Raw genomic sequence first — 18,879 nt, 5'->3', positions numbered from 1 at the left:
GAGCCTTGTGGTACCCCACTTGATACATTCTTCCACTTGGATGTGCAGTCATTTATGACCACTCTTTGAGTATGATCACTCAGCCAGTTGTGAATCCACTTAAGGCCTCATGTCCACAGGCAGGTCAGATTCCACATGCAGAATCCGGCATGGAATCTGGCCCGTCACTACAACGGGAGACCCTACATACCTGTGCGTGCCGGCGGTGTCCACGCGGACCCCTCTTCTTCCAGATTATCTGTTCTGCAGATGGTCCACACGTCTCGCCGTCAGACATGCGCAGTACATATATATATTTTTTTAAATCTCCTGCTTTTCCCGCTGAACCCGCGGCCCGTCCGCAATGTAATTTGCAAATGGGCTGCGGATTAGACGGCTTCCATTGAATACAAAGGAAGCCGTCCGTGCAGGAACCGTAGTGAAATGGAGCATGCTGCGATTTGTTTTCCAGGCCAAAAAGTCCACAAATCAAATCTGCGTGCTTTAATTCAGTTGCAAACACCCATGTTTTCCTATGGGCATCTTGAACTAAGGATCATCTGCGCAGGTGCTGCAATTCAAATCTGCCCATAGACATTAGGCCTAACAGTTGCCTTGTCAATCCCATAGTTGGTCATTTTTTCAATAAGTATGAGATACTTTGTCAAATGCTTTACTAAAGTCAAGATAAACTATATCCATTGCATTTCCCTGATCAACCCAGTCAGTGATTCTGTCATAAAAGGAAATTAGATTCATCTGGCATGACTTGTTTGTTACAAACCCATGCTGGCTCTGGTTAATTACTCCATTTTTATCCAAGTACTTGCATACATGCTGTTTAATAATTTGTTCAAAGATCTTTCCCGGTATAGAAGTCAGGCTCACAGGCCTGTAGTTTTCTGGATCCACCTTCTTCCTTTTCTTAAAGATAGGGACAACATTTGCCCTTTTCCAATCTTCTTGGACCTTTCCTGTTCCCCAGGAATTTTCAAAGACTACAGCAAGTAGTTTAGTAATTACCTCTGCTGCTTCCAGGATGTAATTCATCTGGACCTTGAGACTTCAATTCATTTAAGTTATATAAGTGTTCCCTCACCATCTCTCTGTTTATAGGTAGCCTGCCTTCTTTTATTTCCCAAATAGCACAGTTGATGTCACATCTACTTTCTGAGAGAAAATGGATACAAAATAGGAATTTTAAAGTTTGGTCTTTTCAACATTATTTTTAACCAATCAAAAATTGAAATTGGCATCAAAATCCGCATTAAGGGCAGCTTCACATGACTGTATGCCCAAATATTTTGCCACAGTGCAATGTATTTGCGCATGAACAAGGTGTGTGTTTTGCACATGAAGGGCCAGGTCACAAGTGTTCACCCTTTCCGTGGATTAAAAAGCTATTAGCCAAATGAGATCCAAATGTGTCCTTTTTTTGCGCTTATGCGCAGTGTTTCACAATAAACTTCTATGAGGGCCTCTGCAGCGCATAACAAAGAAAATAGAGCAGCTCCTACTTTTTTCCGCACGTGAAATGCATGCACAAAACATGCTCATGACAACAAACCCATTGAAATAAATGGCTTCTATTCTGTGTGTTTTGCACGTGCAAATTTTTGCATGCCCAAATACGCATGCAAACACAGTCCTGTGAAGTCACCTATGGCTTGTGGATTTTGGTGTGGAATTCCGCAGCCCTTTCACAAGGGCGGAATATTTCCACCGTCATGCAGTGAAATATCACACAGCGGAATTCTGTATCAAAGTCCTCAGAGCTAACTGTGGATTGTGATGCAGAATTGCATGCTGATTTAAGCGATTTCATTCTGCATGTAAATGTATAGGGAGCTGTGCAGATTTTGGTGCAGAATTTACCGCATCTTGCAGTGCGGAATGCAGAAAATTACGCACGTGTGAAGTGAAAGGGCCGTTAAATAATGTTGCAATTTGTCAGAATGAAGTGGCCAGCAAAATCCTGAAAACATCCGGAAGCAGAAAGACTTACTATATTGTAGCAAACCTACACAATGTAGCCTCGTTGTATATTTCAATCACAGCATGATACGCCAGGTGCATTCTTGCGGCACGGCAGCCAAGTATTACCAAGCTTGCTCTCCTTGGCCATACAGAGGGTTCAATATTTTACAGTTCTGCAACAAAACCCATTGATTAAGATCTGCAGAAATGATTTTGCTTCCTGCCTGGGGCAGCTGTATATTATTCATTACTCCGGGGAGAGTTACTATTTGTCACCTTCCATCGGCCTTCAAAGAAAGAGAAAGATGAATGTTAGTAACTTGACTTTATAACAGCTAGGCTGCAGCAGATAATGTCCTGATTATATCAGTTGCCTGTGACTACTCATCGTTGGCATCAGTTGCTTCTGCTGCATCTAGGCTGCATTGGGAGATGATGTGGTTAAGGTGCCGAAACGTCAAATTACTATAAAATGATGTGTGTTATTAGACGGGCGGTTTTGGTGTGGTTTTTGACCGCACTTAAACCGCACCATCTGAATTATATCATAACACGTTCTTCATAGTTACATTTAGGCTAGATTCGCACGACCTTATTGGTGCACGTAAAATTAGCATGAACAATAGGCAGTGAATAGAACCTATTGATTTCAAGAGTTTGTTCACAAGAGTGTATTTTGCGTGCACAATTCCATCATGCAAAAAAATACAGAGCATGTCCTATTTTATTGCACGTTTGTACAAGGAAATACAGCATATGGAACTAATTACACTAATTGGCCATGTCAATGGATGGGACTGTGATTGTGTGTTTTTTTTGCACACACAAATGTGCGTAAAAAATAAAAACGCGAGACGCGTGCAAAAACCAAACCCTCAGCTTACAAATGCATGCATAAATGTGTATGGCCGTGTGAAAATGGCATTTGTGCACCCCCATGCCTTCAGTGCGTAAATGTGCACAAAAATAGAGCATGCTGCGTATATTTTCGTGCATGCAAAAATATAGCGCAAAAATGCATAATGTGAGGGAATCCATTGAAATGAAAGGGTTCCATATTTTGCGGTCTGCACAAGCTATTTTGTGTGCTCAAAAAAACGCTTCTCTGCAAGAGCCCTCAAGCTTCTTTGACATAGGTGTGTATTAGTCAGTATTGGGCATCAGTATTTGTATGCCATAAACAGGATTAGAATACTGTATGAAATCCTCCAAAACTCCTGGTTTTGTCTTACGAATACTAATTATCAAAATACTGGCCAGAATACTGTTGTGTAAAAGTAGCCGAAAAAACAGGTTTATCTATCTGAAGAATAATGTTCATCTTGCATTGGCAGTGACTGGAGCATTGATCAGATGCTACATCAGTATTAGTAAATCTCTTCCAATATCTATGGATGCCTTTCCACAGCCTTGGGCATCCATATTAGTGAGTTAGAATTGCATGGTTGACTCCGATTGTCCTTTCCACCAGTACACCAATACTCAACTGCTAAATATATAGGCAACTGTAAAAGTATTTTTGACATACTCAATAACACAGCAATTTAGTTTATTCTATGTAGTGCAGCAAGATCTGGTAAAGGACTGCCATCTCCATGGACTGACGGGATCACAATAGCAAGTACATCAAGAAGCTCAGTCAACAGAGGATGGATTTTTCCCCGTTGGCCAGCTATATTTAACATTTGTCTCACACTACAATAGTAACAAAAATAATAAAAACAAAACATGATTAGTTCTCCAGCCACCAAGTAGACCTACCACAATGAAGGTCTTGTGACTAGCGATGTCCAAACATAGCTTAAGTAACGTATACCACAAACTTTGTTTAGTCGGTTGGCTCTTGGTTTCCTTAATTCAGCATTGACTATTAACCCTTTCCAATCCAATTTCCCTGCCACTCGTACACTCCCCAGCTCTTATTTATTTTGGGTGGGATAGGGCATTGTCGATTCCTTGGAAAAATGAACCGTTATGATGATTTTCTTAGCAATTTTTTGATAATTAATAGAGATGAGCGAACGTACTCGTCCGAGCTTGATACTCGTTCGAGTATTAGCGTGTTCGAGATGCTCGTTACTCGTAACGAGTACCACGCGATGTTCGGGTTACTTTCACTTTCATCTCTGAGACGTTAGCGCGCTTTTCTGGCCAATTGAAAGACAGGGAAGGCATTACAACTTCCCCCTGCGACGTTCAAGCCCTATACCACCCCCCTGCAGTGAGTGGCTGGGGAGATCAGGTGTCACCCGAGTATAAAAATCGGCCCCTCCCGCGGCTCGCCTCAGATGCGTTGTGAGATAGCTGAGGGACAGTGCTGTTGGTGCCGGAGCTGCTATAGGGAGAGTGTTAGGAGTTAGTGTAGGCTTCAAGAACCCCAACGGTCCTTCTTAGGGCCACATCTAACCGTGTGCAGTAGTGTGGAGGCTGCTTTTAGCAGTGTTGCACTTTTTTTTTTTTTTTGGTATATCGGCCGTGCAGAGCATTGCGCCCTGCAGTAATAGTCCAGGGACAGAAGTGTGGAGGCAGGGAGAGCGTTAGGAGTTATTGTAGGCTTCAGGAACCCCAACGGTCCTTCTTAGGGCCACATCTAACCGTGTGCAGTACTGTGGAGGCTGCTTTTAGCAGTGTTGCACATTTTTTTTTTTTTTGCTATATCGGCCGTGCAGAGCATTGCGCCCTGCAGTAATACTCCAGGGAGAGAATTGTGTAGGCAGGGCCAGAAGACATATATTATAGATTAAATAGACGCAGTGGTCCTTTTGAAAAAAATATTGGAAAAAAATCTATTTGGCCTGCCTGTCACTGTGCTCAGTGTTCTGGGTCCGTGTCTGCTGGGGGGTAGTAGTTCTCTAAATAAATACGCAGCCAGCTAAGTGTTACAGCAGGCTTGCGCCAAATTATTTCCTGGCTCTGAAATCACCGGTCTGTTGCAGTTAATAACAGTGCAACACTGCAGTTCCGTGACACACACATCAGGGACAGAATTGTGTAGGCAGGGCCAGAAGACATATATTATAGATTGAATATACGCAGTGGTCCTTTTGAAAAAAAATATTGGAAAAAAATCTATTTGGCCTGCCTGTCACTGTGCTCAGTGTTCTGGGTCCGTGTCTGCTGGGGGTAGTAGTTCTCCAAATAAATACGCAGCCAGCTAAGTGTTACAGCAGGCTTGCGCCAAATTATTTCCTGGCTCTGAAATCACCGCTCTGTTGCAGTTAATAACAGTGCAACACTGCAGTTCCATGACACACACATCAGGGACAGAATTGTGTAGGCAGGGCCAGAAGACATATATTATAGATTGAATATACGCAGTGGTCCTTTTGAAAAAAATATTGGAAAAAAATCTATTTGGCCTGCCTGTCACTGTGCTCAGTGTTCTGGGTCCGTGTCTGCTGGGGGTAGTAGTTCTCCAAATAAATACGCAGCCAGCTAAGTGTTACAGCAGGCTTGCACCAAATTATTTCCTGGCTCTGAAATCACCGCTCTGTTGCAGTTAATAACAGTGCAACACTGCAGTTCCGTGACACACACATCAGGGACAGAATTGTGTAGGCAGGGCCAGAAGACATATATTATATTGATTGAATATACGCAGTGTGGTCCTTTTCCAAAAAATATTGGAAAAAAATCTATTTGGCCTGCCTGTCACTGTGCTCAGTGTTCTGGGTCCGTCTCTGCTGGGGGTATTAGTTCTCCAAATAAATACGCAGCCAGCTAAGTGTTACAGCAGGCTTGCGCCAAATTATTTCCTGGCTCTGAAATCACTAGAGATGAGCGAACGTGTTCGTCCGAGCTTGATATTCGTGCGAATATTAGGGTGTTCGGGATGTTCGTTATTCGTAACGAACACCATGCGGTGTTCGGGTTACTTTCACTTCCTTCCCTGAGACGTTAGCGCGCTTTTCTGGCCAATTGAAAGACAGGGAAGGCATTACAACTTCCCCCTGTGTTGTTCCAGCCCTATACCACCCCCCTGCTGTGAGTGGCTGGGGTGATCAGGTGTCCGCCGAATATAAAAGTCGGCCCCTCCCGCGGCTCGCCTCAGATGCCGTGTGAGTTAGATGAGGGACAGTGCTGTTTGTACCGGAGCTGCTGTAGGGAAAGAATTGGTAGTTAGTGTAGGCTTCAAGACCCCCAAAGGTCCTTATTAGGGCCACTGATAGCTGTGTGTTGGCTGCTGTTAGCAGTGGCAATTTTTTTTTCCTCAAAATCGCCTCTGCAGAGCGTTGCACCCGGCATTAGGGACAGAAGTGCTGCATAGGCAGGGAGAGTGTTAGGAGTGAGTGTAGCCTTCAAGAACCTCAACGGTCCTTTCTAGGGCCATATTTAACCGTGTGCAGTACTGTGCTGGCTGCTGTTAGCTGTGCTGCATTTTTTTTTTCTTCTCAAAATCGCCTCTGCAGAGCATTGCACCCTCCATTGATACTGCAGGGAAAGAATTGTGTAGGCAGGGCCACAACACAGTTATTATTCATTGAATATACGCAGTGCTGCCTTTTGGTGGAAAAAAACTGAAAATAATTGTATTTGTCCTGCCTCTGTCCGTCCTAAGGGCGGTGGACACGTGTCGGCTGCATGTGCAACGTTTAAAAATCAGACGCACCCAGCTACGTTTTACTCCTGGCTTCGCCATTTGCTTTCCTTAATTGGGAAAAAAAATACCTGCTCTGCCAGAGTTAATAACTCTGCTACCCTCACGTTCTGTGACACATTAGCAGGGACACAGCACAGTTATTAAACTTCTCATGTTCATTGAATATACGCAGTGCTGCCTTTTGGTGGAAAAAAACTGAAAATAATTCTATTTGTCCTGCCTCTGTCCGTCCTAAGGGCGGTGGACACGTGTCGGCTGCGTGTGCAACGTTTAAAAATCAGACGCACCCAGCTACGTTTTACTCCTGGCTTCGCCATTTGCTTTCCTTAATTGGGAAAAAAAATACCTGCTCTGCCAGAGTTAATAACTCTGCTACCCTCACGTTCTGTGACACATTAGCAGGGACACAGCACAGTTATTAAACTTCTCATGTTCATTGAATATACGCAGTGCTGCCTTTTGGTGGAAAAAACCTGAAAATAATTGTATTTGTCCTGCCTCTGTCCGTCCTAAGGGCGGTGGACACGTGTCGGCTGCATGTGCAACGTTTAAAAATCAGACGCACCCAGCTACGTTTTACTCCTGGCTTCGCCATTTGCTTTCCTTAATTGGGAAAAAAAATACCTGCTCTGCCAGAGTTAATAACTCTGCTACCCTCACGTTCTGTGACACATTAGCAGGGACACAGCACAGTTATTAAACTTCTCATGTTCATTGAATATACGCAGTGCTGCCTTTTGGTGGAAAAAAACTGAAAATAATTCTATTTGTCCTGCCTCTGTCCGTCCTAAGGGCGGTGGACACGTGTCGGCTGCGTGTGCAACGTTTAAAAATCAGACGCACCCAGCTACGTTTTACTCCTGGCTTCGCCATTTGCTTTCCTTAATTGGGAAAAAAAATACCTGCTCTGCCAGAGTTAATAACTCTGCTACCCTCACGTTCTGTGACACATTAGCAGGGACACAGCACAGTTATTAAACTTCTCATGTTCATTGAATATACGCAGTGCTGCCTTTTGGTGGAAAAAAACTGAAAATAATTGTATTTGTCCTGCCTCTGTCCGTCCTAAGGGCGGTGGACACGTGTCGGCTGCATGTGCAACGTTTAAAAATCAGACGCACCCAGCTACGTTTTACTCCTGGCTTCGCCATTTGCTTTCCTTAATTGGGAAAAAAAATACCTGCTCTGCCAGAGTTAATAACTCTGCTACCCTCACGTTCTGTGACACATTAGCAGGGACACAGCACAGTTATTAAACTTCTCATGTTCATTGAATATACGCAGTGCTGCCTTTTGGTGGAAAAAAACTGAAAATAATTGTATTTGTCCTGCCTCTGTCCGTCCTAAGGGCGGTGGACACGTGTCGGCTGCATGTGCAACGTTTAAAAATCAGACGCACCCAGCTACGTTTTACTCCTGGCTTCGCCATTTGCTTTCCTTAATTGGGAAAAAAAATACCTGCTCTGCCAGAGTTAATAACTCTGCTACCCTCACGTTCTGTGACACATTAGCAGGGACACAGCACAGTTATTAAACTTCTCATGTTCATTGAATATACGCAGTGCTGCCTTTTGGTGGAAAAAAACTGAAAATAATTGTATTTGTCCTGCCTCTGTCCGTCCTAAGGGCGGTGGACACGTGTCGGCTGCGTGTGCAACGTTTAAAAATCAGACGCACCCAGCTACGTTTTACTCCTGGCTTCGCCATTTGCTTTCCTTAATTGGGAAAAAAAATACCTGCTCTGCCAGAGTTAATAACTCTGCTACCCTCACGTTCTGTGACACATTAGCAGGGACACAGCACAGTTATTAAACTTCTCATGTTCATTGAATATACGCAGTGCTGCCTTTTGGTGGAAAAAAACTGAAAATAATTCTATTTGTCCTGCCTCTGTCCGTCCTAAGGGCGGTGGACACGTGTCGGCTGCGTGTGCAACGTTTAAAAATCAGACGCACCCAGCTACGTTTTACTCCTGGCTTCGCCATTTGCTTTCCTTAATTGGGAAAAAAAATACCTGCTCTGCCAGAGTTAATAACTCTGCTACCCTCACGTTCTGTGACACATTAGCAGGGACATAGCACAGTTATTAAACTTCTCATGTTCATTGAATATACGCAGTGCTGCCTTTTGGTGGAAAAAAACTGAAAATAATTGTATTTGTCCTGCCTCTGTCCGTCCTAAGGGCGGTGGACACGTGTCGGCTGCGTGTGCAACGTTTAAAAATCAGACGCACCCAGCTACGTTTTACTCCTGGCTTCGCCATTTGCTTTCCTTAATTGGGAAAAAAAATACCTGCTCTGCCAGAGTTAATAACTCTGCTACCCTCACGTTCTGTGACACATTAGCAGGGACACAGCACAGTTATTAAACTTCTCATGTTCATTGAATATACGCAGTGCTGCCTTTTGGTGGAAAAAAACTGAAAATAATTGTATTTGTCCTGCCTCTGTCCGTCCTAAGGGCGGTGGACACGTGTCGGCTGCATGTGCAACGTTTAAAAATCAGACGCACCCAGCTACGTTTTACTCCTGGCTTCGCCATTTGCTTTCCTTAATTGGGAAAAAAAATACCTGCTCTGCCAGAGTTAATAACTCTGCTACCCTCACGTTCTGTGACACATTAGCAGGGACACAGCACAGTTATTAAACTTCTCATGTTCATTGAATATACGCAGTGCTGCCTTTTGGTGGAAAAAAACTGAAAAGAATTCTATTTGTCCTGCCTCTGTCCGTCCTAAGGGCGGTGGACACGTGTCGGCTGCGTGTGCAACGTTTAAAAATCAGACGCACCCAGCTACGTTTTACTCCTGGCTTCGCCATTTGCTTTCCTTAATTGGGAAAAAAAATACCTGCTCTGCCAGAGTTAATAACTCTGCTACCCTCACGTTCTGTGACACATTAGCAGGGACACAGCACAGTTATTAAACTTAGATTATTCATTCACTAGAGGCAGTGGGGCCTTTCGTTTTCAAAAAACGGAAAAAATTATATTTGGCTGCAGTCTTGCGCCAATTTATTTCCTGCCTGTGAAATCAAATCACTGGTAATACAGCATGCTGAGGGGTAGGGGTAGGCCTAGAGGACGTGGACGCGGCCGAGGACGCGGAGGGCCAAGTCAGGGTGTGGGCACAGGCCGAGCTCCTGATCCAGGTGTGTCGCAGCCGACTGCTGCGCGATTAGGAGAGAGGCACGTTTCTGGCGTCCCCACATTCATCGCCCAATTAATGGGTCCACGCGGGAGACGGTTATTAGAAAATGAGCAGTGTGAGCAGGTCCTGTCCTGGATGGCAGAAAGTGCTTCGAGCAACCTATCGTCAACACGCAGTTCTGCGCCGTCCACTGCTGCAAATCCGAATCCTCTGTCTGCTGCTCCTCCTTCCTCCCAGCCTCCTCACTCCACTACAATGACACCTGCTCAGGAGCGGGAACACTCCCAGGAACTGTTCTCGGGCCCCTGCTTAGATTGGGCAGCAGCGGTTCCTCTCCCACCAGAGGAGTTTATCGTCACTGATGCCCAACCATTCGAAAGTTCCCGGGGTCCGGGGGAAGAGGCTGGGGACTTCCGCCAACTGTCTCAACAACTTTCTGTGGGTGAGGAGGACGATGACGATCAGACACAGTTGTCTTGCAGTGAGGTAGTAGTAAGGGCAGTAAGTCCGAGGGAGCAGCGCACAGAGGATTCGGAGGAAGAGCAGCAGGACGATGAGGTGACTGACCCCACCTGGTGTGCAACGCTTACTCAGGAGGACAGGTCTTCAGAGGGGGAGTCAAGGGCATCAGCAGGGCAGGTTGCAAGAGGCAGTGCGGTGGCCAGGGGTAGAGGCAGGGCCAGACCGAATAATCCACCAACTGTTTCCCAAAGCGCCCCCTCGCGCCATGCCACCCTGCAGAGGCCGAGGTGCTCTAAGGTCTGGCAGTTTTTCACAGAGACGCCTGACGACCGACGAACAGTGGTGTGCAACCTTTGTCGCGCAAAGCTCAGCCGGGGAGCCAACACCAACAGCCTCACCACCACCACCATGCGCAGACATATGATGGCCAAGCACCCCACAAGGTGGGACGAAGGCCGTTCAGCGCCTCCGGTTTGCACCCCTGCCTCTCCCCCTGTGCCCCAACCTGCCACTGAGATGCAACCCCCCTCTCAGGACACAGGCACTACCGCCTCATGGCCTGCACCCACACCCTCATCTCCGCTGTCCTCGGCCCCATCCAGCAGTGTAGTTCAGCGCACCGTCCAGCCGTCGCTTGCGCAACTGTTGGAGCGCAAGCGCAAGTACGCCGCCACGCACCCGCACGCTCAAACGTTAACCGTCCGCATAGCAAAATTGATCAGCCTAGAGATGCTGCCGCATAGGGTTGTGGAAACGGAGTCCTTCAAAAGTATCATGGAGGCGGCGGCCCCGCGCCACTCAGTTCCCAGTCGCCACTACTTTTCCCGATGTGCCGTCCCAGCCCTGCACGACCACGTCTCCCGCAACATTGTACGCGCCCTCACCAACGCGGTTACTGCCACGGTCCACTTAACAACGGACACGTGGACAAGCACAGGCGGGCAGGGCCACTACATCTCCCTGACGGCACATTGGGTGAATTTAGTGGAGGCTGGGACAGAGTCAGAGCCTGGGACCGCTCACGTCCTACCCACCCCCAGAATTGCGGGCCCCAGCTCGGTGGTGGTATCTGCGGAGGTGTATGCTTCCTCCACTAAAGCACCCTCCTCCTCCTCCTCCTCCTCTGTCTCGCAATCAAGATGTGTTAGCAGCAGCATGTCGCCAGCAGTCGGTGTCGCGCGGTGTGGCAGCACAGCGGTGGGCAAGCGTCAGCAGGCCGTGCTGAAACTACTCAGCTTAGGCGATAAGAGGCACACGGCCCACGAACTGCTGCAGGGTCTGACACAGCAGACCGACCGCTGGCTTGCGCCGCTGAGCCTCCAACCGGGCATGGTCGTGTGTGACAACGGCCGTAACCTGGTGGCGGCTCTGCAGCTCGGCAGCCTCACGCACGTGCCATGCCTGGCCCACGTCTTTAATTTGGTGGTTCAGCGCTTTCTGAAAAGCTACCCACGCTTGTCAGACCTGCTCGTAAAGGCGCGCTGGCTCTGCGCACATTTCCGCAAGTCCCACACGGACGCTGCCACCCTGCGCACCCTGCAACATCACTTTAAGCTGCCAGTGCACCGACTGCTGTGCGACGTGCCCACACGGTGGAACTCTACGCTCCACATGTTGGCCAGGCTCTATGAACAACGTAGAGCTATAGTCGAATACCAACTCCAACATGGGCGGCGCAGTGGGAGTCAGCCTCCTCAATTCCTTTCAGAAGAGTGGGCCTGGTTGGCAGACATCTGCCATGTCCTTGGTAATTTTGAGGAGTCTACCCAGGTGGTGAGCGGCGATGCTACAATCATTAGCATCACCATTCCTCTGCTATGCATCTTGAGAAATTCCCTGCAAACCATAAAGGCAGCTGCTTTGCGCTCGGAAACGGGGGCGGGGGAAGACAGTATGCCGCTGGATAGTCAGGGCACCCTCCTGTCTATTTCTCAGCGCTTACAGGAGGAGGAGGAGGAGCATGAGGAGGATGAGGAGGAGGGGGAAGAGACAGCTTGGCCCGCTGCTGACGGTACACCGGCTGATTGCCTGTCATCCTTTCAGCGTGTATGGCCTGAGGAGGAGGAGGAGGAGGAGGAGGAGGAGGAGGAGGAGGAGGATCCTGAAAGTGATCTTCCTAGTGAAGACAGCCATGTGTTGCGTACTGGTACCCTGGCACACATGGCTGACTTCATGTTAGGATGCCTTTCTCGTGACCCTCGCGTTGCACGCATTCTGGCCACAACGGATTACTGGGTGTACACACTGCTCGACCCACGCTATAAGGAGAACCTGCCCACTCTCATTCCCGAAGAGGAAACGGGTTCGAGAGTGTTGCTATACCACAGGACCCTTGCGGACAAGCTGATGGTAAAATTCCCAGCCGACAGCGCTAGTGGCAGAAGGCGCAGTACCGAGGGCAAGGTAGCAGGGGAGGTGCGGAGATCGAGCAGCATGTACATCCCAGGCAGTGCAACAGTCTTTAAGGGCCTGGCCAGCTTTATGGCTCCCCACCAAGACTGTGTCACCGCTCCCCAGTCAAGGCTGAGTCGGCGGGAGCACTGTAAAAGGATGGTGAGGGAGTACGTAGCCGATCGCACGACCATCCTCGGTGACGCCTCTGCCCCCTACAACTACTGGGTGTCGAAGCTGGACACGTGGCCTGAACTAGCGCTGTATGCCCTGGAGGTGCTTGCTTCTCCTGCGGCTAGCGTCTTGTCGGAGAGGGTGTTTAGTGCGGCTGGGGGAATCATCACAGATAAGCGTAGCCGCTTGTCAACCGACAGTGCCGACAGGCTAACACTCATCAAGATGAACAAAGGCTGGATTTCCCCAGACTTCTGTTCTCCACCAGCGGTCAGCAGCGATACGTAAGCAATACGTAGGCTGCACCCGCAGATGGAAGCTACGTTCTCTCTCACCATCCAAAACGGGGACATTTCTGCTTCATCAATCTGTGTCTAATATTCCTCCTCCTCCTCCTGCTCCTCCTCCTGAAACCTCACGTAATCACGCTGAACGGGCAATTTTTCTTAGGGCCACAAGGCTCACTCAAATAATTTTTCTGAACAATTTTTATAAGTTTCAATGCGCTTAAAAGCGTTGGAACTGTAACTTGAACCAATTTTTCGTTACACTGGGCTGCCTCCAGGCCTAGTTACCACTTAAGCCACATTAACCAAAGCGATTAATGGGTTTCACCTGCCCTCTTGGCTGGCCATGGCCAATTTTTGGGATGTACATTAGTACTGTTGATATAGCAATTTTTGTGGGCCCTCGCCTACAGTGTAATCAAATTAATTTTTAGCCCACCTGCATTCCAGCTGACGTTACCTCAGCTGTGTTGGACAATGCAATGGGATATTTCTATGTACCGCCGGTGGCTTCCTGGCACCCACCCAGGCAGTGGGTCCACAGGGAGTTTAACCTACATGTGTCCACTTCTAAAGAACCCCAGTCTGACTGGGGCATGCAGTGTGGGCCGAAGCCCACCTGTATTACGCACGACATTACTACCTCAGCTGTGTTGGGCAATGCAATGGGATATTTTTGTGTACCGCCAGTGGGTTCCAGGGAGCCACCCATGCTGTAGGTGCACACGGAGTGTAACCTACATGTGTCCACTTGTAAAGAACCCTAGTCTGACTGGGGCATGCAGTGTGGGCCGAAGCCCACCTGTATTACGCACGACATTACTACCTCAGCTGTGTTGGGCAATGCAATGGGATATTTCTATGTACCGCCGGTGGCTTCCTGGCACCCACCCAGGCAGTGGGTCCACAGGGAGTTTAACCTACATGTGTCCACTTCTAAAGAACCCCAGTCAGACTGGGGCATGCAGTGTGGGCCGAAGCCCACCTGTATTATGCACGACATTACTACCTCAGCTGTGTTGGGCAATGCAATGGGATATTTCTATGTACCGCCGGTGGCTTCCTGGCACCCACCCAGGCAGTGGGTCCACAGGGAATTATAAATGCATCTGTTTCCACTTGTAAAGAACCCCAGTCTGACTGGGGCATGCAGTGTGGGCCGAAGCCCACCTGTATTACGCACGACATTACTACCTCAGCTGTGTTGGGCAATGCAATGGGATATTTTTGTGTACCGCCGGTGGGTTCCAGGGAGCCACCCATGCTGTAGGTGCACACGGAGTGTAACCTACATGTGTCCACTTGTAAAGAACCCCAGTCTGACTGGGGCATGCAGTGTGGGCCGAAGCCCACCTGTATTACGCACGACATTACTACCTCAGCTGTGTTGGGCAATGCAATGGGATATTTCTATGTACCGCCGGTGGCTTCCTGGCACCCACCCAGGCAGTGGGTCCACAGGGAGTTTAACCTACATGTGTCCACTTCTAAAGAACCCCAGTCAGACTGGGGCATGCAGTGTGGGCCGAAGCCCACCTGTATTACGCACGACATTACTACCTCAGCTGTGTTGGGCAATGCAATGGGATATTTCTATGTACCGCCGGTGGCTTCCTGGCACCCACCCAGGCAGTGGGTCCACAGGGAATTATAAATGCATCTGTTTCCACTTGTAAAGAACCCCAGTCTGACTGGGGCATGCAGTGTGGGCCGAAGCCCACCTGTATTACGCACGACATTACTACCTCAGCTGTGTTGGGCAATGCAATGGGATATTTTTGTGTACCGCCGGTGGGTTCCAGGGAGCCACCCATGCTGTAGGTGCACACGGAGTGTAACCTACATGTGTCCACTTGTAAAGAACCCCAGTCTGACTGGGGCATGCAGTGTGGGCCGAAGCCCACCTGTATTACGCACGACATTACTACCTCAGCTGTGTTGGGCAATGCAATGGGATATTTTTGTGTACCGCCGGTGGGTTCCAGGGAGCCACCCATGCTGTCGGTCGACAGGGACTTCACAATAGGGAGTTGTACCTGCCTGTGTCTATGAATTAAAAAGCCCGGTCTAACTGGGGCATGCAGACACCTTGACAGAATGAATAGTGTGTGGCACATAGGTTCCCCATTGCTATGCCCACGTGTGCAGCTCCTGATGGCGGTGGCACAGGATTCTATTTCTCATTGCTTCTGTACAGCATTGTGGGCTATCGCCCCGCCCCTTTTATAGAGGGTCGCTGCCTAGCCGTGCCAACCCTGTGCAGTGTGTGCCTGCGGTCCCTCGTCATGGCAGACGCACTTCTAAATAGACATGAGGGTGGTGTGGCATTAGGGCAGCTGAAGGCTGCGCAGGGACACTTTGGTGTGCGCTGTGGGGGGGAGGGGGGGCGGTTGGGCAGCATGTAACCCAGTAGAAGTGGCAGTGGAGTGTCATGCAGGCGGTGATTGTGCTTTGTTGGAGGTAGTGTGGTGCTTAGCAAAGGTATGCCATGCTAATGATGGCTTTTCAGAAGTAAAAGTTGTTGGGAGGGGGGGGGGGCCCCACTCTTGCCGGTATTCTGGCTTAATAGTGGGACCTGTGAACTTGAGATGCAGCCCAACATGTAGCCCCTCGCCTGCCCTATCCGTTGCTGTGTCGTTCCCCTCACTTTCTTGAATTGCCCAGATTTTCACACATGAAAACCTTAGCGAGCATCGGCGAAATACAAAAATGTTCTGGTCGCCCATTGACTTCAATGGGGTTCGTTATTCGAAACGAACCCTCGAACATCGCGGGAAGTTCGTTTCGAATAATGAACACCCGAACATTTTGGTGTTCGCTCATCTCTAGAAATCACCGCTCTGTTGCAGTTAAAAACAGTGCAACATTGCAGTTCCGTGACACACTGCAGGGACAGAATTGTGTAGGCAGGGCCAGAAGACATATATTATAGATTGAATATACGCAGTGGTACTTTTGAAAAAAATATTGGAAAAAAATCTATTTGGCCTGCCTGTCACTGTGCTCAGTGTTCTGGGTCCGTGTCTGCTGGGGGTAGTAGTTCTCCAAATAAATACGCAGCCAGCTAATTGTTACAGCAGGCTTGCGCCAAATTATTTCCTGGCTCTGAAATCACCGCTCTGTTGCAGTTAAAAGCAGTGCAACACTGCAGTTCCGTGACACACTGCAGGGACAGAATTGTGTAGGCAGGGTCAAAAGACATATATTATACATTGAATATACGCAGTGGTCCTTTTCCAAAAAATATTGGAAAAAAATCTATTTGGCCTGCCTATCACTGTGCTCAGTGTTCTGGGTCCGTGTCTGCTGGGGGTAGTAGTTCTCCAAATAAATACGCAGCCAGCTAATTGTTACAGCAGGCTTGCGCCAAATTATTTCCTGGCGTTCCGTAAGCGAACTCAGCCTCCAACCACAGGCCAATAAGCGGCACATTTAATTACAGTGTTGTGTTTCTGCATTCCTGGTAATACAGCATGCTGAGGGGTAGGGGTAGCCCTAGAGGACGTGGGCGCGGCCGAGGACGCGGAGGCCCTAGTCCGGGTGTGGGCACAGGCCGAGCTCCTGATCCAGGTGTATCGCAGCCGACTGCTGCGGGATTAGGAGAGAGGCACGTTTCTGGCGTCCCCACATTCATAGCACATTTAATGGGTCCACGCGGTAGACCTTTATTAGAAAATGAGCAGTGTGAGCAGGTCCTGTCGTGGATGGCAGAAAGTGCTTCCAGCAACCTATCGTCCACCCACAGTTCTGCGCCGTCCACTGCTGCAACTCAGAATCCTCTGGCTGCTGCTCCTCCTTCCTCCCAGCCTCCTCACTCCATGAAAATGAGACATTCTGAGGAGCGGGCAGACCCCAGGAACTGTTCTCGGGCCCCTGCTCAGATTGGGCAGCAGTGGTTCCTCAACCACCAGAGGAGTTTATCGTGACTGATGCCCAACCATTAGAAAGTTCCCGGGGTCCGGGGGATGAGGCTGGGGACTTCCGGCAACTGTCTCAAGACCTTTCAGTGGGTGAGGAGGCCGATGACGATGAGACACAGTTGTCTATCAGTGAGGTAGTAGTAAGGGCATTAAGTCCGAGGGAGGAGCGCACCGAGGATTCTGAGGAAGAGCAGCAGGACGATGAGGTGACTGACCCCACCTGGTTTGCTACGCCTACTGAGGACAGGTCTTCAGAGGGGGAGGCAAGGGTAGCAGCAGGGCAGGTTGCAAGAGGCAGTGCGGTGGCCAAAGGTAGAGGCAGGGCCAGACCGAATAATCCACCAACTGTTTCCCAAAGCGCCCCCTCGCGCCATGCCACCCTGCAGAGGCCGAGGTGCTCAAAGGTCTGGCAGTTTTTCACTGAGAGTGCAGACGACCGACGAACAGTGGTGTGCAACCTTTGTCGCGCCAAGATCAGCCGGGGAGCCACCAGCCTCACCACCACCAGCATGCACAGGCATATGATGGCCAAGCACCCCACAAGGTGGGACGAAGGCCGTTCACCGCCTCCGGTTTGCACCGCTGCCTCTCCCCCTGTGCCCCAACCAGGCACTGAGATCCAACCCCGCTCTGAGGACACAGGCACTACTGTCTCCTGGCCTGCACCCACACCCTCACCTCCGCTGTCCTCGGCCCCATCCACCAATGTCTCTCAGCGCAACGTCCAGCCGTCGCTAGCGCAAGTATTTGAGCGCAAGCGCAAGTACGCCGCCACGCACCCGCACGCTCAAGTGTTAAACGTGCACGTAGCCAAATTTATCAGCCTGGAGATGCTGCCGTATAGGGTTGTGGAAACGGAATCCTTCAAAAGTATGATGGCGGCGGCGGCCCCGCGATACTCAGTTCCCAGTCGCCACTATTTTTCCCGATGTGCCGTCCCAGCCCTGCACGACCACGTCTCCCGCAACATTGTACGTGCCCTCACCAACGCGGTTACTGCCAAGGTCCACTTAACAACGGACACGTGGACAAGCACAGGCGGGCAGGGCCACTATATCTCCCTGACGGCACATTGGGTGAATTTAGTGGAGGCTGGGACAGAGTCAGAGCCTGGGACCGCTCACGTCCTTCCCACCCCCAGAATTGCGGGCCCCAGCTCGGTGGTGGTATCTGCGGCGGTGTATGCTTCCTCCACTAAAGCACCCTCCTCCTCCTCCTCCTCCTCCTCCTCCTCCAACGCAACCTCTGTCTCGCAATCAAGATGTGTCAGCAGCAGCAGCACGACGCCAGCAGTCGGTGTCGCGCGTCGTGGCAGCACAGCGGTGGGCAAGCGTCAGCAGGCCGTGCTGAAACTACTCAGCTTAGGAGATAAGAGGCACACGGCCCACGAACTGCTGCAGGGTCTGACAGAGCAGACAGACCGCTGGCTTGCGCCGCTGAGCCTCCAACCGGGCATGGTCGTGTGTGACAACGGCCGTAACCTGGTGGCGGCTCTGCAGCTCGGCAGCCTCACGCACGTGCCATGCCTGGCCCACGTCTTTAATTTGGTGGTTCAGCACTTTCTGAAAAGCTACCCACGCTTGTCAGACCTGCTCGGAAAGGTGCGCCGGTTCTGCGCACATTTCCGCAAGTCCCACATGGACGCTGCCACCCTGCGCACCCTGCAACATCGGTTTAATCTGCCAGTGCACCGACTGCTGTGCGACGTACCCACACGGTGGAACTCTACGCTCCACATGTTGGCCAGGCTCTATGAGCAGCGTAGAGCTATAGTGGAATACCAACTCCAACATGGGCGGCGCAGTGGGAGTCAGCCTCCTCAATTATTTTCAGAAGAGTGGGCCTGGTTGGCAGACATCTGCCAGGTCCTTGGAAAGTTTGAGGAGTCTACCCAGGTGGTGAGCGGCGATGCTGCAATCATTAGCGTCACCATTTCTCTGC

This window comes from Eleutherodactylus coqui, chromosome 6, assembly GCF_035609145.1.
Source record: "Eleutherodactylus coqui strain aEleCoq1 chromosome 6, aEleCoq1.hap1, whole genome shotgun sequence".
NCBI lineage: Eukaryota > Metazoa > Chordata > Amphibia > Anura > Eleutherodactylidae > Eleutherodactylus > Eleutherodactylus coqui.
This window is presented reverse-complemented; position numbering follows the sequence as displayed.